Below are 26,827 nucleotides of genomic sequence, written 5' to 3' on the forward strand. Positions count from 1 at the left end.
TTTTACATCACTTTTTTGGCCAAACTGCAATGTTTTAAAATCCTTCAGTGCTGATTTCTACACCCAGTTCTCACAATAAAACTGGCTCAAAGCTGCCAGCAATGTCCTGAATGAATGTTGTGTTGCCTTAAAATGTTCTCCACCAGATTAATTAGTCCACATTTAAATTCAGGACATGGGGAAAATATGGCCACGTTCTTTGTCAGAATGTAATATGAATGGCCTCCAGTCCAGTTTCCAGTAAAGTCCTCATGAGCATGTTCTTTTCTGTCTGCATTCTTATTGGTATTCTGCTCTTCTAAGCTCTCGCCAGAATTGCCCATCAACCTCTGCTTACAACATTTTAAGGCTTCTGAAGCCTGCAAATTCAAACTTTCCCAAATTCCTGCTTCAATTCAGTTCCAAATGTTTCTGGAACACATGGTCAGCTTAGTCACAGAAACAACCCCACTTCTTATTGCGAGGATCAGGAGCAGAAAACAGAATGTAAGGATTTTTAAAACTTGCAGTTTGTCCAGAAATGTGCACGTAAAATTGGGGCCAAGGAAGGTGTGGTTGTTCAAAAGATCACCACCACTAAAGGGAAGGTAAGCATTTTACAGAGACAATAGGAAAGATGCTTTGAGGGCATCTAGGAACCATCAGTCTCAAGAGTGTAAAAGTGAAGACTTGTTTAAAAAAATTTGCAGTGGTCTCTGGTGCTCTATTCTCCAAGAAGTTGTTTCCCCCCAGATTTGTTTCATCATACTCAGTAGCCCAGGTGCTACTCAAATGCCACTACAGCTATGGTTCAAGAGGGTCAAAGTGCTGCATATCTTGGCATCACATGTGAATGCTAGTTCTGCAATAATGCAGGATACTGCAAGTAAGGGATGTTGGAAGCTTCCACTGGGGTTTCAAAGGGACACCTGGGAGACCAGGCAAAGTGTGGCAAAGTCAAAATCTCTACAGGCAGCCCTTAAGAGGGTGATGCATAAAGCTATGAAAAGAACATCAAAATTGCAGTGGAGACCCCAGGAATTAAGAGATGCCAGGAACATGAAACATCTAAGAAATTTGCAGGAATCAAGAAGACCCAAGCCAAGATTGCAACCAGAAAGACCACAGGGGTGGATGTCCAAGTCCTTTGGAGCTCACATTTGCCATCATGTGCCATAGAGGCTAAACATGGAGTTACAGGACCTAATGTTTTCCTGTCTGGGTTTCATTCAATCTTGTTTTTGTCCCCTCCTTTCCTTCTGTGCTCCCTTTTGGAATGGGAGTGTTTAATCTGTGCCATTTATATAGAAAGTATGTAACTTGCTTTTGATTTTTCAGGGTCCCATAGCCAAAGAGTATACTTTGAATCAAATATAAAACTTAAGGTGTGGTCTTTTGATCAATTCTGAAACTTTTAAGACTGGGGGGCTCTTGGAGATGGGCTAAATGTATTTTACATTGTGAGATAGACATGAGCTTTTGAAGCCAGAGGCAAATTGTTTTGATATGGATATGGATATAAGGTATCCCCTGAAAGTCTGTGTGGGAGATAATTTAGGAATGTTCAGAGATGAAATAATTACATTAAGAGTTACAGTCTAATCAGTGGATTAATCCACTAAGTGGATTAATAATTTGAATAAATTACTGGGTGGTAACTGTAGATTGGTGGGACATAGCTAGATGAGGTAGGTCACTAGGAGATGTGCCTTTAGGAATTACATCTTGTCCCCAACTCCTTGTGCTCTCCTTGTGCTCTCTTGCTGCTTCTTGGCTTCCATGAGCTGAGTATTTTTCCTTTACTATGCCTTTCCACCATGATATTCTGCCTTACCTTAGGCACAGAGCAATAGAATCGACCAACCATTGGTTGAAACCTCTGAAATTGTGAGCTCAAAATAAACTTTTCCTCTTTAAAGTTATTCTCCTCAAGTATTTGTTTATGGCAAGGGAAAACATCTTGTATCCCTATTATAGAGTGCATTTCCTGACAAATAACAAGTGCTTAAGGAGTGTTGGATAAATGAATGCACAGAAAGATGGGTGGATGGACAAGTGGATAAATTCCAAACTAATCTGATCAAGATTCCACAAAACTGTACTCCCACAGCTGAATTACCAGAAATAAAAAGAAAATATCTTGTATCAACATGCTTCTACTATTCATTCTAGAAATCCCTTGTCAAAGAAGTATACAGACTCTTGATGCACAACTATAACTGAACTGTGTAATCAAACATTTTTTGATTCCAATAAGATCCTCACATCAAAATTCCACCTCTTTTCAACTATATTCTATAAATTTCTGTCCCTTGTCTGTCTCTTTGGAGACCCTAGTCTTTGTTGAGGAGGCGCTGTCTCTATTCAGCGAGGAATAAACTCAGCTTTGTTGGATCAAGAGGTTATTCTAATGGTCTTCAGGGGTGTGAAGGGCCAACACTACATTTTTTTTCCTCATCTTACAATGTGGCTTTCAGTGAGTCAATTATGATGTCAAATGTCTCTAGATGAGGCCCAATGACACCTGTCACATCTTCCTCATAGTCTTTGGAAGAATGGAGGGTCCTGTGGTTTTCTACAGCAGCTTCTTTCCAAGGATCTCAAAGCATTTCATTTCTGCCAAGTGAGAATATATTGTATGATTAATAACACCATTTCTGAAAGTGACAGAGGCAAGGATTTCATAGCTCCAGGTACTGCACCATCAAACTTGGCACTCATTAAATGCTATGACTTCATCATACCATTACATAAGAACAGTACTGTGAGAGGATTTGAAAGAAAATTAAAATTGTTAACTTGCTGCTAGTTTCCCAATTAAGAATTTTAAAAAGCCTCCCAACTGCTGATTTCTTGATTTGACTTCATTAGAAAATCACATATGGGTTGATTCATAATTACTCTTAAATAACAAGCACTTGTTTATTATTGTTACCACACCGAAAAGTAGTACAACTGTCTTATATGTCAATTTTGAAATGCATTGAAGCAAACTGTTATTCTGTTACTGTAATTAATGTGTTAATTACATTGAACTTTTCACATTTTGGATTCTAAATGGTACTAATATTTTTACAAGTTTGAAACATTCTATCCTTATGCTTTACAGGAAGTAAAAATAATCTACCTACTGTTTCTTATTTAACAAATGGGTAGGAAAAAAAAGAAACAGTTAATACTATTTTTAAAAAGATCATAAACCAAGTTGTGTTAGTCTTTAGTAAAATCTGAATACATGACCCATCTGCATTAGAATTCCCATCCAAGAAAAAAATTGTAAGGTTGGTTTTGTAAAAAAATTATAAGTGGTCTTTCACCAATTCTTGATGCCTAAGTGTTTAAGATGTAAAGACAATGTTCAGAGTTAATGAGCTAAGTCTTCAGAGAAAGATCACTAAATGTCTAAGTTTTTCCGTGCATATTTGAGTTTGTATGATTCCAAAAAATATTATTTGATACTCAAATAGCAATACTGAATTTACTGGACAATATAGAAGAAAAATAAGAGAAATGCAAGGTGTCCTATGAACTTGAGATAATTGCTTTATCCTTGTCAGTGTTTCCTGAAACTGGATTTGTTATCACCAAAGAGAGTCCTGCAGGAAGCAGTTCTGTGGTCTATAGAACCTTTTAATTTGTGCCTAATTGACTGAAACACACAAGATTAATTATAAAATTTTATGAAGTGGAGGAAGAAAAAATGTGATTATTAAGACCAAGGCATTGAATCAAACCAGGAGTCTTCATTGTACATAGAACAATGCCCCTCGGAAAGTGACCACAATGTATCCTAGCAACATCATATGCTCTTCCCTGGTAACGAAGAACACAGGATGGTTTATGCAAGCAGATAAATGCTCTTCTCCATTTTTGTATTCTACTCTTAGTTCTGCTACTAATTTGTACATCCAGTAAATCACTAATCTACCTTCATGGATCTCTTCATGGGTCTCTTTCCATAAAATTAAACAAAATATAAAACTTCCATAAAATTAAAGGAAATTTAGCAAGAAGAGCAAAAATTCAAACTAGGTTAAGAAATATTAATTTAACTCAAATTCATGGACAATTAAAAAAGAAGAAAGGTAAATGTCAAAGAAAGTTCAAACCTCCCCAACTCATGATTTCACCAAATGTGACTTGTTCCTTAGGTAGTCTGCAGAAACTGGCCTTCACATTCTTGTTACAAGTATTGTCAAAGCTCAGCTCTATGGAGCAACAGTAAATTTTTCCCCTCTTTCCATTAGCTATTCCAGCTCCCTATTCCCTTCCTCTTACCCTGACAGTGGGATAATTTCATAGAGGCAAAGGAAAAAACTCTGGTGCCACATCCATCTCCCTCCCATCTCCTCTCCCCTAAATATCTCTTGTACTCTAAGTACCACTTTGTCACAGAAAGTATAACTAGACCCTAGAAAACTGCTACCATGAGACTGCCACTTCCACTATGGCTCAGTAGAAGAGTGCTTGCCCAGCATAAGTGAAGCCCTGAGCTCAATCACAGCATTGCATAAAAAGGAAAAGAAAATTCCTACCAGTCCTCTGCCCCACACCCATCACCTATAGATGCCAAGAAAACCCACTGCATTTGGAATCCATTCCTGGGTGTGACATAAAAATATACCAATTGGAAACATCCCATGAATTTTTTTTCACCTGTATTAAAGGAATATTATTGTTTTAAGTAAAAAACAAATAAATAAAAACTTCCCTTAGTCCTCCTCCAGGTATTTATTTTTCTTTGTAAAAGAATTCAAGTCCAAACATTGCTAGGAGCCCAAGATAACTCAGCTATTAAGAACTACAGTGAAATCTTACCAGAGGTGTCTCTTTGGTGGCCATTCTCCATATTCCTTTCAGCCAATGAAAATCTGTCTCAGAAAAAGGCAAAGCACTCATTTACAAATTGGTTCCCTTGCAGTTAATATATTTTTGCTAGGATTTAATGCTCTCATTATCTTTCATTATTTACAGCCAATGTATTAATATCCCATGAAATGTTTCTTCTGAAATGATTTTAATCTTTTTATTTAGCTTGTTCTAAACTCAACCACTTTGCAGTAATGAACCTGCTCCCCCTAATTAACAGTTCATGGGGAACCCACAGTACCCTGTAAAGAGGTTATTACTAATGTGAAGTGTTCAAATGCTCCTGGTGGGGGGCCAGGATGCCAGGGGGCTCAGTATTCACAATTTCATCCATTCCTTCATAACCATGAGCTAGATTCTGAGGAGCAACACCTTCTAACTGGTACGGTAAAACCTGCCAAATAAATATTTACAATGCCTTCACTCCCTGGCTAGAGCTACAACAGTCAACATTAGAAATGGATTTATTAAATTAAACAGCTCTTATTGATATGCTTACAAAGAAACCATCAATCACCGTGAAGGGCACTGGAGATTAAAGGATATATAAGCCACAGTCAGAGGTTTCCAAATCTCACAGGCAAGCAGCGGAAACTCCACAGGAAGTTATTTCTAACAAAAGATATAATTAAAAGTTCTGTGCACACAAAAATATCATAAACCATTATAAGATTAATTGCCACATAAGTAGATTCGACAGCTCAGAACAGTAAGAGATCACTTTGGGCTGCATGAGCTGAGCAGGCTTCACAATTTTTAAAATGCTTAGGAAAAACCTTGCTGAAAGGGAGGGGTTGAGCCATTGCAGATGGAAGGTGGGCATTCTTAGTAATTATAAGTCACTACTTTACTGAGTACTGGATATCTGAGTATCAACTCAGGGCATTATTTACACTAACTTATTTAGACTTCACATTTTACACCTGGAGGGCTTTATATCTTGAGGGGTTTTTTTCTTTAAAATAAAACAGGTATAGGAGAGAGTCACACAGATTAAATTAGTGGCAAAGCCATAATTCAGACACATTCTGACTTCTAAGTCATTTTTTTCCATTTTAAAGTCTGCCCAGTAATATGGCCCAATTTAGAGGCCAGTGGAGGAAACTGAGAAAGAACATAAGGACCAGACACATTAAGCAGATGGATTTGATTTCACGAAGTCATCTAAGAAGTTAAACCAAGAGAAATAAGGAAACAAGGGTGGACTTTGGACATCTTTGGACACCACACAGTATGGCGTCACTGAATAGTTTAGAAAGAACACTTTGGTTGTTGGGTCAACGCTCATTAAAAAAGGAAAGACTGGAAATAGGAAGACAAGAAAATGATTCAACAAACATGTAGTGCATAACCCTGGAATAGTAGCTGACACTAGGATAGTGGTGGTGGACACAGACAAGTGATATGGATGTGAGAGACACTATGAAAGAATAATCAGCAGAATTTGGCAACCGGCAGAAACTAGCCAGTCTCTCTGCCTCTGATCCTCTTCCAGGACAATCAGCTAAACTGCATTTACAGCCAACTCTGGTCAGGTGTGTGGGCTCTGGTCAAAGGAGTGTAAGAAGTGAGAATCAGGAAACCTCTTCAAGATCTAATCCCAAAAACCTCCTCACCTCACCCTCATTTTTTTTTCTTCCTCTATAACAACCACAACCTCTAGGAGATGATAGATTTGAAGGACAGAGGAGCTTGAGTCCTTTCTCCATGGACTCAAAGAGGAGGTAATACTGGAGTAGCTAAATCAAAACATCTACCATGAAAGAGGCACGAAGATCAAGCCTACACTCCCAGTGACTTGGGAGGCTGAGGCAGGATGACATGTCTGAGACCAGCATAGGCAACTCTGTGAGACTGCCTCTCAAAATAACAATATAAAATAAAAATACTGGGGATACATCTCAGTGATAAGGTGTCGCAACCCCCTTGCCCGCAAGGAAGACGCAACAACAGGAATCTTCTTTCAGCCGTTTATTCAGGTCCTTGATATTTCTTCTTCTCTCTCTCGGATGCCTCTCCCAGCCTTAATAAAGCATCTCAAGCCCCAATGCGAAGCTGCCACGTGGAGCTTTCTCATAGGGTGTTAAAAAACCATGCGCCAACTCTCCCAAATAAGGAGTTGTTTGTTACAGACCACAGCGGAGCCAGCGCCATCTTGTAATGGCGACCACAGTCCGCAGAAACGGCTCACCACAGTTCCCCCTTTTGTTTTCCAAAAACAATACAGGCGAGAGTAGAGGTCCTATCCCACTGTGCAGAAGTGGCTGCATAGTATGGCTCAGCCCCAAGGAGGGCCCTTCCCCAGATCTGAGGCCATATCAGCCGACGCCTTTTTTCGTGGGACGGGGCGTGGACGCGTCTAACCCGCATGCAATAGGACATGCTCTCCTTGAGGTCCACTTCAAGGATCACTCAAGTGCAGTGCCTTGCCTCGCATCCTGTATCGTGATGATGGTGGACGAAGGGGGATGGCTGAGGCTGAACTGTGGCTGTATAGAAATACGACGACAAACAAGTTGGCAACACCCTAAAAGAAAGGCACGGGTCTTAAGGCGATAGAAAAGCACTAGTGTGGAAACCCATCTGCGTGCAATGGCAGTAAAGCCGGCAGAGTGCAAGGGCTTTCCAACACTAAGAGAATAACAAAGAAAGACATGTCGATCCCAGTGCAATGTTCATAAAACTTGGGGTGCAACGACCATGTCAAAGATTTACTGTTTAATCTGCGCAAGCCAGACTTGAGGTGAGATGCCATTTTCTAAAGCTGCAAGAGCTTGTATGATCATAGCTTTATCTGGACCAATTTCCGGCCAAATATTCGCCAATGATACGGGAGGCATTCCTGGAATCATTAAATCATGAACCGGCATCGGCATTGGCCAAGCCCGTGCCGCTGCCCACCACTGCATTGGTGTCGTCCATGTCATCGGCACCAGCACCAGAGCCAGAGCACTCAGCAGAATGAAGATCCTCATCACGGGATTGCTGTGGTATTTCTTGTTGCTGAGTAGCTGGCGTCAAGACTCTTCTTGTCAGGCGTTCAGGGACCCACAATGGTTCCGTGCGATCCTGGGGAAAAACACATACAGATCCTCGTGCCCATGTCAGCACGGGGTCGGGGCCGTTCCATTGGCCCGTAAGAACATCTTTCCACTTAACATAGCCAATCACAGAGGGCTGAGGGGACACATGTCTATCGGCCGCAGAGCGACCGTGAATATCCAAATTCAAAAAATTAATGGTAAAGAGAGCTAAGGACAGGCGTTCTTTAGGAGTATGTTCAGCTCCTATTCCCCCCTTATGTTTTTGTAAAGTTTCCTTTAAGGTGCGATGAGCACGCTCAACAGTAGGCTGCCGCATAGTGGCAAGCACACATAATTGGAAAGGTTTATCACTTTGGAGCCTGCATAAAGTAGCATGTTGTATAGCTTCTTCTACTGTCATAAGGGCCGCTCTAGCCTCTTTAGTGAGGCTACGAGGGGAAGTAAGATCTGGATCACCCCTAAGAGTAGCATACAAAGGCTGTAGCATAACATTAGAAATATGTAAATATCCTCATATCCAATTAATATCTCCCAGCAGTTTTTGATAATCATTTAGAGTTTGGAGATCCTGAGTTCGTATGGTGATTTTTTGTGGTCGTAATTTGCCATACCCAATTGTTGCTCCCAAATACTTAATAGAATCCCCTGTTTGAACCTTTTCAGGTGCAATATGCAGTCCATATTGAGCTAACAACTTCACTAGGTCTTTATAGGCCTCATGAATTGTCTGCTCTAATTTAGCAGCCAATAATACATCATCCATATAATGAATGATCTTGATGGAGGAATACTTTTGTCTGAGAGGTGCGAGTGTCTTCCCCACATACATCTGACACAACGTGGGACTATTAGCCATTCCCTGCGGCAACACTACCCACTCAAACCTTTGATCTGGTTCCTCGTGGTTACACGATGGAAGGGTGAAGGCAAAACGCTGCGAGTCTTTAGGATGCAAAGGAATAGAAAAGAAACAGTCTTTAATGTCAATAACAATAATGTGCCAGCCTTGAGGAACAGAGGAGAGCAGAGGCAGCCCTCTTTGAATGGGCCCCATAAGTTGCATTTGAGCATTAACTGCTCGTAGATCATGCAGTAGGCGCCACTTCCCTGATTTTTTCTTAATGACAAATATGGGAGTATTCCATGGAGAAGTAGAAGGTTGGATGTGACCCAAGTCAAGTTGTTCTTTAACTAGAGCATGGGCTGCTGCCAATCCAACCGAGGGAAGAGGCCACCGAGGCACCCAAACAGGCTCCTCGGTGAGCCATGCTATGGGTATTTGAGCCCCAGCGGCCCCTAGGAAAAACCCAGACCAAATCTGTCAAGCTTTTCATGACCTTGTACAGGATGCTTACGTCCCTGTAAATGTTTTCCTAGTCCCAAACCTGGCCTATACCCCATACTTTGCATAATTTGTTGAGACACCGGGGAATAATCATTACTAAGAGTGAACCCCATGTCTTTCATCAGATCACGACCCCATAGAGAGATAGGTAAATCAAGCACATAAGGCTGAAAGGTACCATTATGTCCTTCTACGTCCTTCCAGAATAGATGTCTACAGCTAATCTGAGGAGCTTGGGCATATCCAAGTCCTCTCAGAGATTGATCAGAAGTCTGCACTGGCCATCCCTTAGGCCAGTCCCTAAGCGCTATAATGCTACGGTCTGCTCCTGTATCAAGTAATCCCACAATAGATTTACCTTCTATGCTTAATTCCAAAGTAGGGCGATTGCTCATATCTAGTAACAAACAAGCACAATTCCCTCCGGTGGCACCAATCTCATTCCCTGTCCGTGACCTTGAGTCAGCAGGGAAGTGATTATGCAAACTAGGCAAAATTAGTAATTGAGCAATCCGATCTCCTGGGGAGATGGACACAATGCCCCCTGGAGCTTCCACCATAACCTTTACTATCCCTACAGTATCAGGACTTATGACTCCGGGGAAAACACGAAGACCTTGTAAAATAGAGGATGCACGTCCAATTAGCAAACCTACAGTGCCAGGTGGTAAAGGCCCTTTGAACTCAGTTTCCACCAATTGGACTCCCATCTTAGGTGTTAATACGAGTCTGGAGGTGGAACAGAGGTCCAATCCCGCGGCACCTGTAGTGGCTCTCCGCGTTTCATGGGATGGCGTAGAGATGGCCATGTCTCGGGTTCGGGTGTAACATTCTCCACTGCCCCATATATTTGTGGGCCCTGGGGTCGAGGGCCCCGTCGGCCGTTTTTTGGCCCAGCTGAAATAGGTTGTCCATGAATGTCCCTCACTGATCTACACTCTTTTGCCCAATGCTTCCCCTTTTTGCATCTTGGACACAACCCCGGTAGACGAAAGCCATTGGAAGGGCCACCGTGAGGAGGTCCAGTAAAATTGTCTTTTTTGGGACATTCACGTCTGACATGACCGGGTTGACCACAATGGAAGCACGTTCCGGCGGCAGGACCGCCCCCTTTTGCAATCCGAAGGACAGCAGCTGCAAGACCTGCATTAGTTAAAGGTCCTCCAATCTCTCTACACACCTTCATCCATGCTTCTATGCCTTTGTTCTTATAAGGAGCGATTGCTGCTTTACATTCCTTGGTGCATTGCTCAAAGACCAATTGCTTAACAAGGGGCATGGCTCTATCAGGATCCCCAAAAATCTTTCCAGCGGCGTCCACCATCCTTGCTACAAAATCTGAAAAGGGTTCTGTAGGGCCTTGTATAATCTTGGTCAAATTACCAGATACCTCTCCTCTGTTTGGAAGTGACTTCCATGCCCGAATGCAAATGTTATTAATTTGATCATATACCTCAAGAGGGAATCCTGTCTGTTGATTAGCAAATCTACCTTGCCCCAAAAGCATGTCCTTATCCCAATGAGGATGTCCCGCCGCATGGTTTTGGGCGGCCTGTTCTATTGCGCCCTCTAACACAAATGTTCTCCAGTCCAAATATTTACCTGGGGAAACACAAGCCCGAACAAGGCTAGCCCAATCAGAGGGAGTCATACAGTATCTAGACAGACTCTCCACCTGAGTTAGTGTGAAGGCGGCATCCACCCCATAAGTGCGCACAGACTCCGCCAGGGTCTTCACAATTTTAAAATCTAAAGGCTCATGGAATCTTCCCCTATTATCGTCCTGAAAAACTGGATAAGCAAGACCCATCTCAGCGTGAACAGCCTTCCATGTTTGAGCATGGAAAGCTCTCCCCGAAACACCCCCACCATACGGCAGTGGATCCGGAGGATCACATTTCTTGAACCCCTGCTTATCTTTGCTCCCTTCTCCTACAGCTAAACTCCCTAGCTGGCGAGACAGCCTCCCAAGCTCCTCCTCCTCATTCTCCTCTTCCTCTGACCCACTTTCACATGGAGGTGTGCGCAGCGCACTGAGATCTGGATACAATCGCCTCTTCCCCTGTTTCACGCTCCGCACACTTCCATCCTCCCGAGATACCTCACTTCCTGCCGTCTCTGATTTCTCCTCATGTAATTGTTCTAGAACTTCCTGTCCTTTAGTAAGTGCGTCATGACATCTGTCCTCTGTGAGGCAACTACGGACTATTCTCCAAAGGGGTATCACCCCGCCCTCTAATATGCCCTGCTCAGAAGCAAAGTCAAGATCTTTGCCTAATTTATCCCAACTAAGTATGGTAAGGCTGCCCGAAAATGCAAACCACGGTACAGCAATATTTATCTTCTGTAAAAATCTCTGTAAAGTACGATGCTTCACTTCCAGGCCCTTGGAACATAACAGGCCATCTAGGGCCAGGAGAAGCGGACTTGAAGATGCGGCACCCATGACACAACAACAAAAGAAACACAGAAAACAAAAGACACAGACGACAAAAGAAACACAGAAAACAAAAGTGAAAGTACACATTGCAGCTGCAATAAAATATGAGGCTCTCTCTTTCTTTGTAGAGGAGCTGACCCCGCTTTGGTCGCGGATCCCACTTACTGGGACTATCCCCGCTTTGGTCGCGGGTCCCACTTACCTGGGACTATTCGGTGCACCACCCCTGACGACTGAAAGTTCTGGTTCCCGGGTTTCGGCACCACTTGTCGCGACCCCCTTGCCCGCAAGGAAGACGCAACAACAGGAATCTTCTTTCAGCCGTTTATTCAGGTCCTTGATATTTCTTCTTCTCTCTCTCGGATGCCTCTCCCAGCCTTAATAAAGCATCTCAAGCCCCAATGCGAAGCTGCCACGTGGAGCTTTCTCATAGGGTGTTAAAAAACCATGCGCCAACTCTCCCAAATAAGGAGTTGTTTGTTACAGACCACAGCGGAGCCAGCGCCATCTTGTAATGGCGACCACAGTCCGCAGAAACGGCTCACCACAATAAGGCACCCCTGGGCTCAATTTATAGAACTGAAAAAAAGAAAAGAAATACATACCACATAGCTCATGTCATAGAGGAGACAGAATAGGGCTAGGCATAAATATTTGAGAGTTGCTACAAAAGAAGATGTTATAAGAGCTGTTGAACTCACAAAAGTGTGTGGACAAGAAGAGGCAAAGAAAGAGATCATCTAAAAGGAAGAAGTGAGGAGGGAGACGATCCAGTGAGACTTCACAAGTATCCAGTGAGGAGAGCTCTAAGAATAAGGTGTTTAAGTGCCACCTTGGGATGAGGTTGGAGGGACTTCACTTTTTTAAGGACTGAATCTCCTGCAGGAAGAAAGAAGACTTGGATTCTGGGTCAGATTCTGGAATCATCTGACCCCAGTTCTTTCACACAAGAAAAGCAGAGGCTCTCTTCAATATACCAATACAATTTAAGATTTCCCAAGAGCTTTCTCTGGATAGGAAGTGGGAGAGACAGGGAAGATGACAGCGGAGATGAAAATGGAACCTGTGGTCATAAAAGTGAGTGAACCTCAAAAGACCACTTGACCAAGATGCTGTTACTATACATTTGAAAGAGATTGTGGCATTTATTCAGTTGAGGACCTAAAATGGGCTACAATATTGGCTCACTGAGGTAAAACATTTTTTAAGTATCTCTTTTAAGTTTTGCCTGTATGTATGCAAAAGGGAAATACTGGGGAATGATATTGACCAAATTATATTATCATACCATGTGTACCTGTGAATTTGTAACAAGAAAATCCACTATTATGTAGAATTATAATGCACCAATAAAATATGGAAAAACAAAAACCAATAATTAACAAAAAGGATAGTAATATTCAAAGTTTTAGGAATAACCGGGATTGCTTTCCTTGTCACAAGAGGTCAGAAGGAACGTGAAATGTCCAATAGCCATTGCCCTCTGTAGCTAAATGTCATTGAAGAAAATATACTGCAATAAAGTAAGAAAGGAACTATATTAGTCAACTATATTTTTCACTGTGACAAAATACCTGAGAAAAACAGCTTAAAGGAGGAAATATGTGTGTTGACTCATAGTTTCAGAGATTTTACTCCATGGTTGGCTAGCTCCATAGTTTCTTGGCCTATAGTGAGACAATGCATCATGGTGGAAGAATGTGGCTGGGAAGCAGAAAAAGAGAGAAGAAGGGGCCAGGACAAGAAATACCCTTTCAAGGCATGAATTCAGTAACCTACTTCCTGTCGCAGTCCAGCTGCAGCAAACTGGGGGGGTGGGGAGTGATGAACAACTTGTGTATGTTGATACAGCAGGAGAGCCCCTTTATTGTAGGACAGGAGCGGTATTTATACATTCCACACAGCTTATCTTAATTAGCATAAACTAGATACATCAGTCAACCAATAAGGAATCTCCACACTTAATGGCTCCCTGGCATTACTTCACAAACCACTCCCTCTGGCAATATGCCAGGCGCCATCCAAACTTGTTTACAGACTCTAACAACTTCCTCCTACACTTTCCACCATCTCCCTATAGTCCATTCAGCTGTGAGCCCACCCATGGGTTAATCCATTGATGAAGCCAGAGCTGCATTTCTGAACATTTCTGCACCTGGGAACAAACCTTCAGCACATGAGCTTTTGAGAAACATTCCAGATCCAAACCATAAGAAGAACCTCTCTGCAATGGAGTAAGGAAAAAGCCCACAACCCTATGCATGTACAAATACTAGCATAAACAGAATTAAACTTTTGTTTATGTATATAAAAGGATACATATGAGATTGTTGGCATGAGGGTATAACATGAAGGAGAGAGAAGCCAAGGAAAAAGATACCTAAGATATTATTTATGCAATTAAGAATAATTATAATGTTTATAGGCATAAACATTGATAAAACCAAATTAAATTTAGATTGAAAGTACGGCTTATATGCCACTCATGCAAATGTCTACCAGATAAAGGAAAGGGCAAACTCGGAATTAATTACAGGGGAGAATTACATAAAGTGAAGGTTTTAGCAATTCTATAGATCAACTAGCAATAATTTTTGGAATGAGTTTTTATGAATAATATGAAGAATATAAGTTTAATATTAATATGGCTATTTTTCATGTGAAGAATTAGAAACCAACTAAAGTTTTAATTTCTTATATCATTCCTTTTTTCAATATTATTTAAACCAAACTGTTTTCACAAACTTAAGACAATAAGGTTTGAACACTGTCATTTATGGGGCAAAAAGCTTTTAAGTCACACAGTGCTACTTATCACCACTAACCTGAATAAAGGTCTTCTGGCTTCAATCGCGTTTTACAGATAAACATAGGAAGGCCATTCCATAAATCATGTTGGATCCCTCAAGGCATCTCTGATCCAGGTTTTTTGGAGTTTCCTTTTTCACATTCCTTGAACTGAAAGTTTTCTCTAATCCTGAGCCCTCAAATGATGCTTGCCACTAATAATAATTATGAATAAAACTGGGGGAAAAAAAAGATGAAGACTCCATCTGAGGAGACCTCCAACACAGTTCACAAGCCTTGGAGTTTTCCAGACAAATGCAGGAGCTGGTTTACAGGGGAACTCTGCTACTATTCCTGCTGCAGCACAGAAAAAGTACTATTTTTTCCTCACCTGTTACAAGGTTCACTGCTGACAGCCACATACCACAACACAAAGTAACAAGAGGACAGCATAACAAATGTGTGTAACGACAGTTTCACATCACAAGGGAGCCTTCAAAAAATCAAGGCTCAAAGAAACAAGGGTGAACTGCAGTTCTTACAGCCAGGTGAGTGGAAGTGTGAAGGGAGAGAAGAGAGCATAATCTAATAGTGATGACGCAGAAGGCTTAGCAAGGCCCTTGGTGAAGATTCTTCTTGCCCTCTGAGTATAGGGCAGGACCCCTCTGGTTAAGTCTCATGACCTTCTTTCAGGGGAGGTAGGTAAGAGAATTATTTTTATGTCCCACTTCAGGGAAGAAGGGCAACAGAGGTCAGAGAGTGACCTTCCTGCTTGCTCAGTTTCCACAGTTTTCTGCAGCCTCAAGTACTCAGTACATGTTCTGCACCCCATGGCTGCCTTCACATCTCCCCAAGACAGTCAGTTTAGGTGATTTCAAGACCCTTGCTTAGTATGATACAAAGCTTCACACATCAAAGCCTGAAGCACTCAGAGAGATGCTGAAAGTTAAGCCGCTTCAACATCTGGGTTCTTTCTGTATTGTTCACTCCTTTACATCACCTACCAAGGATCAAGAGCTAAGTGCAAGACTGGTGCCCACACTGTTCCCTTCTGGCTGTGTGACTTTGAACCCAAGACTTGACCCTTCTGTACCAAACCTCTCTCTGTATAGAATTATCTCTGTAATTCCTGGAGACAATTTACCCAATCTCTAACAACTTTTCAGATGCCTGATACTCCTATCCTCCAAAATATTCTTGAAACTCTTCCACCAAGTTGGAAAAAACTAATATGGAGCAGTTCCCCAACATTTTGCCTAAAAGAAGCTCTCTTATCTAACATTCAAAAGCATTGAGACTCTGCCCCCATTATGGTAGATATATATTTTTTGACAACTGAAAAAAATAATGACCCAAAGCTTGATAGAGATGCTGCTACTTTTGACAACAACCTGCCCTTGACTATTTGAAACAACATCTATACATGGTTGAAAAACAAAACTATCAATCTGTAAGACCCATTGTGTTTATTCAGACTGCAGACAACACTGATTTTCTAATAGGTTCCATATCCTGCATGGACATTCAGGCTCTTCCAAAGATATTCAGCTCTCAAACCAGGAAGCATTGACTAACTGGGCAGTTATTATCCCCAGAAAGTTAATTTTTCCTATAGTTTTCTTATTCAAGGAAATGGGATGTTAAATACCACTGCTGTTTAAAAGAGCCACACGTAGTGTCTGACTTGTCGATGTAGGCACTGTATATTACAAATATAGATATTCCTAAATTCACCTTCATAGCATAACCGTATTCTGATAAAGAATTTGGGAAGCAATTGCTTAAAGGGCAGAACCCATGTTTTGTTGTTTCCTAGTTTTTCCTTTCTGAAAAGCCTCATTAAGCACAAGAAGCTGAGCAGCAGTTTAAATAAGGAAAAAAAAAAAAGGAAGAAAAACTGCCTCCCAAATCCAAGAGTTCAAATGAGATTGCATACAAATTGCTGGGGTCTCTCCTCTCAGCCTAGCAGCTATTATTCCTACCTCTATGTGACTTGCATGGCAAACAATGGAACCGATTGCAGAGACAAAGAGCCACGACTGAGGAAGACAATAAAATCGCTGTGTGCCTTTACTTGGGCAATCTACCAAGCTAGTCACTGCCTCACAGATTTCTTCCACATGCTGCTGTCCATCATACGGGGGCTTTTAGGAAATGAAAAAAAAAAAAAAGCCATCAGTTGTCATAGAAACAATAGCAATTTGTGCCACCTTGGTGCAAGCAGATAGGGGAGGCTTGCTGCTGCTGTTTGGCCATTGTCCAAGGACCCAGATTGAGAAAGGTCGCTTAAAAGGGAGCCCCTGAGTTTCTGCCAAGCAAGCAAATCTACGCTTTTCAAGTGGGCTGTCAAATACTTGACTGGAATTGAGGGTTAATTAAAATACAACCCTCGATGCAGGAACACATTGAGAAAAGCAGGTTAGTCAACCCCGAATTCCCCTCTCTCTGAGGTCTAACGAGGCAGTCATAACCTTTGTACACCAGGGTCAATCTATGGGGAGCGGCAGGATGCGGGGTGTTCAGCCCTCAGCCTGATGGGATCTGTTCTCATCAGAGGAAGCTGTAATCATCTCTAAGAAACTATAATTAAGCTGGTGATTAAGGTTAGCACTGGGAAAGGAAACGTCCCCAGGGTGAGACTGAACTGCCAGGGATCACACACGGATGCCGAGCAAGGCCAGGTGGCTGTGGCTTTCCCTCAATTGATGGCCTCTTTAAGACTCTGCAGAATGGTTTCCCCCATAAATCAGCAGCCCAAACCTTCAACAGTAGGTTCTCAATGGCTAGCAGTCCCTGGTGGCTCACTCAACACAGAAAGTGTCTGCCTGCAAAATGGGACCCAGAAACCTTAAATATATTAAGCTCATGTAAAAATCAACGGCTTGTGGAGAAGAAATTTCTCTTAGAAGACCTCCCAGGGGTCTTGTTCCCACTCGTTATTCTGCTTCTACTCATTTATACCAAGACTGAGAGTATACAGGGTTGTAGACACAGATCAGGGAGCTTGGATTGGAGACATAGGCTTTAGCAGGAAAGTCACAGGTGGTACCAGTTGGGCAGTAGGTCTGTCACTAAGCAAGAGGCCAAATCCAAATGAAGGACAAAAAGAGAGAGAGAGAGAGAGAGAGAGAGCGAACTTAGGGATGGAGGTTGAGACTCAAGCAGGAACAGGAGCAGGAATTAGGAGGGTACACAGAGGCAAGGCAAGGTTTCCACAGGCTGGAAATACTCAGCACCCCAGAGCAGGCCAGAGAGTTGACACGGGGCTTGATTCTAAGACATGGTCCAAATTCATCCAGAAGCTTCCCATGGACTTCTGCTAAGACAAGAACAAATTGCACATCACCAAATCAGTTGGATTAAGTTTAGTTGCATGAGAGAGAAAATCAGAAAGAGCCCTGGCAAAAACCAGAGGTGACTTTTATGTAGTCAGGGACCCAGGCTCCTTTCAGTTTTTCATTCCATCTCTAGGTGGAGAGCCTTAGCCTCATGGCCCACGATGGCTGTTACAGCTGCAGCCATCACAACCATATTTCAAATAGCAGGATAGGGAAGGAAGGATACACTTTTTCATTTCTCTAAAGGCCTACCAATAATATCAACCAACACTTTCATGTAAAACTCACTGGCCAGTATCTACTTACATGGCCACAACCAGCTGCAAGGCAGGTGGAAAATGTGGTCTTTAGATTGGATTTGCTGCTACTCTGAATAAATTATTATGAATAACTAAAAGAATAAGACATATTTAGTAAGTAGAAGTCTCTTCCAATCAAGGCATTTCTTCAATTTCCTCTGATGAGCCCCTGAGAATACATCAGTCATGGTCACACATTCAGCAGCAAGAAAGTCTTTGCAGCTCTTTGCCCCTGGGGTAAAGTGCCTTCCTCTTGAGCTATGCAGGGCTGTGCCAGAATCCAGGATCCAGTGGCAGGTAAATTTTCAGCGCTCCTGTCTATCAGAAGAGTCTCCAGAAGGTGAAGCCCCAGCAATGAGTCATCACCACCTGGGGTCTGAGTCACTGTCAGAGTGGCTCCTGGCTTGAACCATTCTAGTTTCACACTAAAGGAGAGTTGAACTTGGCTGCTGTAATCATCAAAGACATAAGGTCATTATCACAACCATGCAAGCGATAAGATCCAGTCAGTGACTGAGGGTGACAGTCTCTGCAGATGCTGTCTCTCAGCATTGCGGATGAAGCAATATGGAAATTGGAGGTTAAAAGACAGTGTGTGAGGGAAGGTGCTGCTGGTGCATAATTTAGATCCTTCTAAATCACATGGAGGCAAAGGAAGGCACCTCTTACGCAGAAACCCTGTCAGGTTTTGAAAGGCAAGTAGAAGTTAGGCTAGTCAAAGAAATAGGGAAAGTATCTAAGGCATATGGAACAGCACAAACACAGATAAAAACATAAAATAGGATGTGTTCAAGGAAGGTCCTGGTGGTGTAATAACAGGCTCTTTTAAAACTGGGGAATTTAAAGAAGCACCTAATCATGGTTCTGACCCCATTTTTTCCTCTGGTACTGGAGACTGAACCCAGGAGTGCTCTACCATTAGCTACATCCCCAGCCCTTTATATTTTATTTTGAGGAAGGGTCTCAATTGCCAAGGATCCTTCAGACTTGCAATTATCCTGCCCCAGCCTCTAGAGTAGCTGAGATCACAGGCATGCACCATTGCATACCACCTAATTCCACTTGTCTAACCTGCTCTTTTTAAGTTGTTTCTTTCCTTCTCAGCTTCATCTCATGTTGGAAGCAGAAACTGACCCCAAAGTCACTCAAGCAAGCCCCTTTATTAGCAGGACCTGCAGAACCAGACCCGCAACATGCATATGCATACCCCTGGCCTCACAGGGCCCCACAACCTGACCAAAATCATGTATATGAATACCTCTTGGCTCCCAGCTTTTGTATACTCCTAAAGCTGTTGTCCATAGGTACTCGCTGTTTTACCAATTTGGCCAAACCAAGAAGATGCTTTCCTTGCTTCACCATCACTTCTCAGTTGATTGAACCACTTCCACAGGCAGCAGGAGGCCAGACCTGACACAGCCAAAGTGAGGCCTTTAGTTCAGGACTCCAATAAGAGTGGTGCAGTCTGGATGGGATATATGATAAAAATGGAGGGCTAGAGAATTGGTCTTGAAAAATCACAACAGTTAGCACTTACAAAGTCTTTGAAGTGTCGAATTCTGTTCTAAATGTTATAGATACATTAATTTGTTTAGTCCTCGTAGCAACTCTATGAGTGAATGTTATACCCCTTTACAGATAAGGAGACTGAGGCCAGAAAATGAGGTCACACAGCTAGTATGTGGCAGAGCCAGGTTTTGAACACAGCAGCCTGATTCCAGGGTCTGTGCTTTCAGCCACTACATACAGTACCCTACTGCAGTCAGGTGAAGGACAACTACTTCACCTGGAAACGTGAACAAAGGCAGTAAGGAACATAGAAAGGTTTTGCACTGAGTGATATCAATAACAAAGTTTTCTAAAAAGTCTAGAACAGAGATTTCTAGAAAATCTCTCTTGAAGTGTATGAAGAAGGTCAGAGGGAGTGAGCCAGGACAGCTGAGGCCTGAAAGCACACAGATCTCTCTGGTTGCAGCCTCTCCTAGGAGCAGATAGCTGAGATGGTCAACACTGCAAAAATCTAGCGGCAGTATACACCAGGAAGACCGGGAGTCAACACTCAGGTCATTGTCCTACATTCAGGAACAGCACTCTGGTCCCAGGATAAGTATGAGGCAGGTAAAAGAAGGTGGTCAAAAATTTCTGAAGGTCATCCAGGCTAGTGACACATGCCTCTAATTCCAGCTACTCAGGAGGCTGAGGCAGAAGGATCACGAGTTTAAAACCAGCCTGGGCAACTTAACAACATCCTGTCTCAAAAAATAAATATATAAATGAATAAATAAAGTGCTGGAGTGTAGCTGAGTGGTAGAGACCCATTGAATATTGAATTCAATCCCCAGAACAAAAAAAAAAAAAAAAAAAACCATCCTGAAAAGGACAAGAGTCAGGACCGCAGACCTTGTGGAGGACCAATGACTCAGTCACCAGAACAGGGCCATGAACAGTTTGAACACTGAGGCAAACAGTTTGAACACTGAGGCAAACATCTAGTTTCTGGACTCCAATCTTAGAGCCTTATAAAGTGAAAGAAAGCACAACAGAGGCTGACTGTGCAGTCACATCAAGCTTGACACTCCCACTGGCCTATGGTTCTGGACAAGAATCTCAGGCCAAGGTAAGATATTGGTTCAAGAGGAGGTTCGGGAACCTTGGCTGGGATGTAGGAGAAAGCAGCCAAGCAGCACATCACCCTGAGTCCCCAGCACATCCCTAGACCTCAACCAGCTGAAACCCCTAACCCAGATATTTTCATCACAGGGCCTGGGAAGCTTGAAACGCAATTATTTAATTAGATGCAAAATAAATAATAATAAATAAAATAAATAATAATCTAAGTGAGGCCACTAGGAACCTTCAAATGCCTGAGCCCAAGGAATCTTGTATTAGTTAAAGTTCTCCAGAGAATCACACACACACACACACACACACACACACACGTGTGTGTGTGTGTGTGTGTGTGTATCACATGTCTTATGATAGATTTGCTCATAGGGTTATGGAGGTTGAAGGAGACCCACAACAAGCTGGAGACCCAGAAAAACTGGTAGTATAATTCCAACCCAGACCCAAAGGTCTCAAAACCAGGAGTTCAGTAGTGTAAGTCCCAGTCCTATTTTGAAGGCCCAAGAACCAGGAGCTCTGTTATCCAACGGCAGAAGAATATAGATGTCCCAGCTCAAGCAGAAAGCAAATTCTCCCTTCCTTTGGCTTTTTGTCCTATTTAGACCCTTGGTGAATTGGATGATGCCTGTGTGGATTTTCTTTGCCCAGCCTGCTAGCTCAAATGCAAATCTCTTCTGGAAACAAACCCACAGATAATATTTATCAGCTCTCATGACAGCCCTTAGCCCAAGTCAAGTTGGCACATAAAATCAACCATCAAAGAACGTAAAGCCCAAAATGTGGATTTTAGCTGTTGCCATGCCAAGTAGCCTCTCCTATCACCAGTCTGTCAGTGGGGCTAAGTGAGGCAGGTGCTTTGGGGGGCAAACTCCTATGTTTACAGAGGAGGAACCTGTTGGTCCTTTAAAGACCAAGTTGTACTTTCCTTCCATCTCAGGAAAAATTCTTTGGAGAATGAGTCAAAGTCACTGAGTCGATCTGACTTATTCTTTTAGATAACCTAAAATAAACTTTGCTCATTATAATACTAAATTATCTGCCCAAAAGTATTCTGTTTGCCCATCTCTCCTTATGTGCTCTATGACTTTGAATGGTAAAATGCCCAGAAATGTATCTGTCATCTTTCTTTTTAAAACATGCTTCATGACCTTGAATGAAGCATATTTAAAAATGTACACCTTAAACTGAGCATGTTCAGGAATGTACCTGCCCCTACGTGTGCTTTCTTATATGAATTTGTATAGGCTTCTCAAGAGTACCCCCATACTTGCTTTGTTCAGGGAGAGCATTGCTTTGCAAATAACCCCAGTGCTCTCTTTACTTGCAAGTAATAAAACTTTCTCCATTCATTTTTATCTTCTGAATGTGCTCACTGACTTTGCACTCACCAAGAATAGAACCTGAAACTGGCAGCCTAGCCCAGGGAGCCTGCCTGGATCTGGACTGGCTGGATTTGCCCATCCACCTGCATAAGAAAGAGATAAAAGATGGGAAAATGAATAGTGAACTTCACACAGTTTGGCCAAAGTGGGGTGAAACGATCTATCTACTTCTCCTCTCCAACCCCACAGAACCCCTTACAATTTGTAGAAATAGCAGGTGGTAACAAAGCAGATTTAATTAGCCTATATTAGACAGGGCTGAGTGGGCATCCCTACCACTTCTCCTTTGGTGCTGTCAGGGTGGGGGTGGCAGCCTTTCAGCTTCCGACGGAGATAGAGAAGGGCTTAGGCAGCCAGGGCAGAATGGCAAGTGAGGGGCAGGGCCAGAACAAAGGAGCACCGAGAGGGTCTTCTGCTGATTTCAACTTTCAGGTTGACGAAAGCACTCATGGACACAAGTGGGGAACCCATTCAGAAAGATTTCCATACTTATGCTCCTACGTGGGGGACCCAATAGAAAAACTTAAACAGATATGTGGACACAGGGGGCACCAATCAATAATACTAAGGAGCACATGGCTTTTTTTTTTTTTTTAACATCTGGCTTTTCTCACAGTACCAGTACACAGCCCATAGGAGCTGTGTCTTCCCCACTTCCACAGAAACAAGGAGATCCCAGGCGTCCGGCCTACAAAAGGTCAGGCAGAAAAAGAAGTTGGGAGTAAACAGCCAAGATATCCCACTGAGATTTCGACAAGTAGAAGGCAGAACAGAGACTGCTGGGAGTTGTATGATCAAGACATCTGGATCTTGAACAAGCAGCAGGGTCTCCCGAGTCCTAAGAGGAGTTTAACCACTGGTGATGGATAGGGAAGAGGGAAACATTAGCAGTAGAAAAATGATATTATGGGAATAATTCTACAAAATGGGTCAGTTGTGCTGTCCCCCCCGTGCTTTTACTTTGAAAAAGCAATTTACCTGCAGCCCTGCCTGGCTTAAGTCAACAGTACATGTTACATTCCTCCACAGACAACCTGCTAAGTGCAGGAGAAATGCAGGCCCAATATACCCATAAGAAGAACCCAAGTTACCCTGAAGGGGAAACTTCTGTGATCCTTGCACAGACCAGAATCCAGAATTGAGAGAATTAAAGATAATTCCCCTAACCATAAAATTTGTAAGAGTAGTTTCTGATTAGAGCCAGTCAGTATGGGCCAAAATGACCTAGAGTTGCCATGGCAGTGGAGACTTAAAAGTCGAGATGTCATCCTGCTGTCATTCAAGGTAGACCTGGGAAGGTGTCTCAGGAAATTTCACTGGGACTCCAAAAAAACTGTAGGGCTAGGAAGGCACACCATCTTTTTCCTCTCTGTAAGGACCCGGTCTCTGCCTTGAGAGTATCCCCTCTTCCCTTTTCCTATCCCTTCTAATGACTACACCTGTTACTCTGAGTGACACGTCTAAAATCATTCTGGCATAACTGCAAGAATCAGGATTTGAAAGGGGCCTTCACACTACCTGTTTCATAGAAGGCCTCATTGCCCTATAACTAAGTAATTAGTAGAGCCTACCCAGAAAGATATCGCCATGTGAGAACTATCAAGACACAAAGGAAGCTGGTGCAGTAGAATGAGCACAAGCTTTAGGGCTGTTCATTTTCTTAGCAAATATTTCTTGAGCTCCCACTCATCGCAAGATGTGGTGGGAAACATTGGTTCATTTGCATGAAATGGAAAGAAAATCTCTTAACCCTCAATTTTTGGAAATGAAAATAAAGTGAGTGGAAGTAGAGATACATGGCTCTCTGTTATAAGAAAAAAAAAAAGCACAGCTTCAGAATTTTAGACCATTATAAGGGGCAGGCAAAAATCAACAACAACAAAAAAACCCCAAATAAACAAAAAAACCTGATTGTATCATAATGACAAATCAAGAACAGCTGTGGAGAGGCCCCTGCCAGCTCTTCTATATTTTCTTTCTTATTATTCTAAAGTCAAGATAACAACTCTGCAGTTACAAACCATCATTTCAATACGTATTCACTACAAACTGGAGACAACCTGGCCCTAAGGAGCAAAACATCATCTGTGGTTATTGCCTTGAAGCTGTCAGCACAAAACCATCCTTTAAATGATTTCGCCCTTCCTTTTCCTATCCTTCCTCCACGCACCGGGAGCAGTGGAGCATTTTCCATTTGAATTTGTTGTTTAGAATAGATATATGAGAATCCCAGTGTAAATTGAGAAACTATCTCTTAAATATTAAAATTTATAAAATATGTCTCCTTGATATCTACAGGCATTTGTTTCCTAGTACAGATCCCATCCAAACCCCTCCTCTGCCCTGTCCCCCACAGTACAAAATTCTCTGAGCATTTGAAATAGAATGAAGTCTCATTACTTGGAATTATACTTTTGGAAGAGGCAATCTTTTAACTTGTATTGGGATGAAATTTTGAGAACACGATTGCAGGAGGGTTTCTCATTTGCTTAATACCATAAGGCACCTGGTATGCTAATTCTTATGAGATACTAAAAGATGTTAAATATTTCCTTTTGGGGAACTCAAGTCATCCTGTGTCCCCCAGCCCACCCCATCCCTAGATTTCCTGACGTGGATGTTGCTCAGTGTTAAGGAGGGATATGCAGTGCAATGGAGGGGGGAAACAGAAGATTGAGAAGATTTTCTTTTTCTCACCCCCCTCAGCCCCGCCCCAGTATCCAAGGCAGTAATACATTCTGGCCCCACCGACTCAATCGCTGCAAATTCCTGCTGTGCAGGAACTCGGGGCCAGGAACAGTTCAACAATGAGGAACTCCAGGGGATCTGGAGGACAGGAGAAAAAGAGGCAGGGACAGGAATGTAATGCCAAAGATCAAAAAAAAAGTGGTCGGCGGGACCAAAGGTGGCGGGGTCCAAATGAGGAAGTGGGGAGGAGGGGCATTCCCTGCTCACACTTGGCGGTGAACCTTGCACCCGGCTGCAGCAAACAATGCGGAACCGCAAGCTGGTGCGGCCAGCAGATGTAACACCTTTGACGCGGGCGAGCGTGTCAGCTATTAAACCTGAGGTGTGGGGGGAGGGGGAAAAAAGAACAAAGGAAAGTCGAAAAGCTTGAGTGTATCAAAGGAAGGGGGCTCGAAGAAATGCTGCAAAGAAATGCTTCCATCCTAAATGTTTTAGCAATTGGAGGTGCTGGTGCAACCTCCGCCGCTGCAGCTGCGACTCTGGAGATTGCCTTCTCTTTAACTGCCATTTTGAGACCACAGCCTTTTGAAGTCCTTTTTCATGTATTTGTAATTTACTTCTGCAACGGACAGAACTTGTTGTGGCTGCTGTTTACCCTCTCCTTGGGCTCTGCGGCTGGACAAGGCAAAAGGCAGGTCCGTCGTCGCCCTCTCCTGGTGAAACTGCAAAGCTGCTTCAAACAGAGGTGCGCAGAGAAAGCTTGTGTTTGGTGCAACAAAATTTTTATTAAAGTTTACTACCCCTTATCGCTGATTATCAAAATTTAGCATTCACCAGAATCGCCGGAAGGGCTGGGTAAAACAGAGGTCTGTTTCCACCCCCCCCCCCCGTAGTTTCTGATTTCTAGGTCTAGAGTGCAGCCCAATAATTTGCATTTTTAGCAAGTTCTCAGGAGATGCTGGCAGAGAATACTCCCAGAACCACTGCCTTGCACACAAACCACTGGGCGAGGTAGGAGGGCATTTTACTAAATCAGCGAACCTTATTCTGTAACAGGAAGCCTGCTGAGAAATAAGTAAACTGAAAAAGATTGCTACTGTCAGGATGTAGGAGAATACTTTTTCTCAGCCATCTCTAGGCTCATGGCTGAAGGCCCTATAACAAAAGATTATTAGCAGTAGAAAAGCACACATACTTAATGTGAGCTTTCACGACAGGGAGTCTTTAGAAATGCAGCCCTATAGGAACAAGGAAACCGGAGTATTTTATGCTTGGGTTTCAGGAAGAATGGACAGTTTGGGGGAAGTATAACTAGACAAAGGGGTCTCATCTAATGACAATAATGGGGGGGCTTGGAGCAAACCCTGCAAGTTGAGATTCTTCTTGACATCTCTGTCTTTGGCTCCTTTCCTCCAGGTAAAGGGAGAGCTCCTCTATTGTGAGAGTCCTATGATCTGCTTCAGGAGAAAGTCAGAAATTCTTCTTAGGTTTTATGACCTGCTTTAGGGGAGCAGGGTGAGAGGAAAGAGTGCCCTTCCTGCTTCTGCTGTTTTCTCAGATTCCAAGTTGTCGTATTTGGGGATAGCACGTCCTGAACCCCATCTGTATCATGCAAGGGAGTAAATGTGGGGGCTGGGAACGTAGCACAGTGATGGAGTACTTTGCCTAGCAAGTGTGCAGCCCTGGGTTCCATCCCCAACACTGTAAATAAAGAAGGAGGGGAATGAATGCTGTCACCTGAATGGAAACTCAGGTCTCCTAACTGCCAGCCCATGCACTTTCCATTGCAATGTGATCAGACTCAACCCTGGCATGACCCTAATGTAAATTAACTCCTACAACTGCCACCCAGGAGGGAAAACGTACCTCAGAAAGAGGCAAACTTGGCACAGAGTTGCATACCCACCACTTCTGAATGCGTTCCTCCAGCAACACCCACCTCTCCTTTGAATAGCTGGGCACAAAAACACAGCAATGAAAACCCCAGCAGGCAGGCTATGGGGGTTGTAGTTCCTGTAACCTAGTGTGCAG

Source organism: Spermophilus citellus (genome assembly GCF_964194105.1).
Source record: "Spermophilus citellus genome assembly, chromosome: 9".
Lineage (NCBI taxonomy): Eukaryota > Metazoa > Chordata > Mammalia > Rodentia > Sciuridae > Spermophilus > Spermophilus citellus.